Source organism: Pyxicephalus adspersus, chromosome 10, assembly GCF_032062135.1.
Source record: "Pyxicephalus adspersus chromosome 10, UCB_Pads_2.0, whole genome shotgun sequence".
NCBI classification, from domain to species: domain Eukaryota; kingdom Metazoa; phylum Chordata; class Amphibia; order Anura; family Pyxicephalidae; genus Pyxicephalus; species Pyxicephalus adspersus.
In genome coordinates this window covers 46901575-46902152 of record NC_092867.1, presented here as the reverse complement: position 1 = coordinate 46902152, position 578 = coordinate 46901575, and the positions used below count along the sequence as shown (strand labels likewise).

The window sequence follows — 578 nt, the reverse complement described above, 5'->3', positions numbered from 1 at the left end:
GATCAGAAGGGGAATACCGGTATGAATGGAACATGAGTGATCAGAAGGGGAATAATCTTTCAGAATCTTTTTTTTTTGGATTTTCCTCCTTTAAAATTGGGTGCGTCTTATATTCCGGAGCGTCTTATACGGCGAAAAATACGGTACTTCCTCTAAATCATAGAGAAGGGGGATGGAGTCAGAGTTTAGAGACTCCGAATATCAAGGGGCTCTGTTTGCAGCCTCACACCTAGAAAATATTTATTTTCTTCAGTACCTAATTAGGTGCATTTGGTGGGCGATTTATGTGGGCCTTTGTTCATCTTCATTATAAGGGGTATGATGGGACTAGTAGTTTACACCGTATAAATATGTATGTTTTCTTTTCAGCTGACATACAAGCATATGAAGATCAGTGATTCTTGCATGGCATTTTACCACTCAAAACTGCTTGCCAGAAATGATTAACACTAGACTGAATGGGTGCATTCATTGAAAAAGGCTGAAAAATCATAGTGCTGACAGCCTGTTACTGCTCCAGGGTGCCTTGGGTGAAATAGGTTCCTAGGGGTGGTAAGCATCATGGCAAATTATCACCT

At 40.5% G+C, this 578-nt stretch overlaps 1 protein-coding gene across 1 annotated transcript in view; it reads left to right on the top strand.

The window, feature by feature from the left end:
• LOC140338860 (sperm flagellar protein 1-like) overlaps positions 1-578 on the top strand; it is a 16173-nt gene that overhangs the window by 2209 nt on the left and 13386 nt on the right. The window lies entirely within an intron of this gene.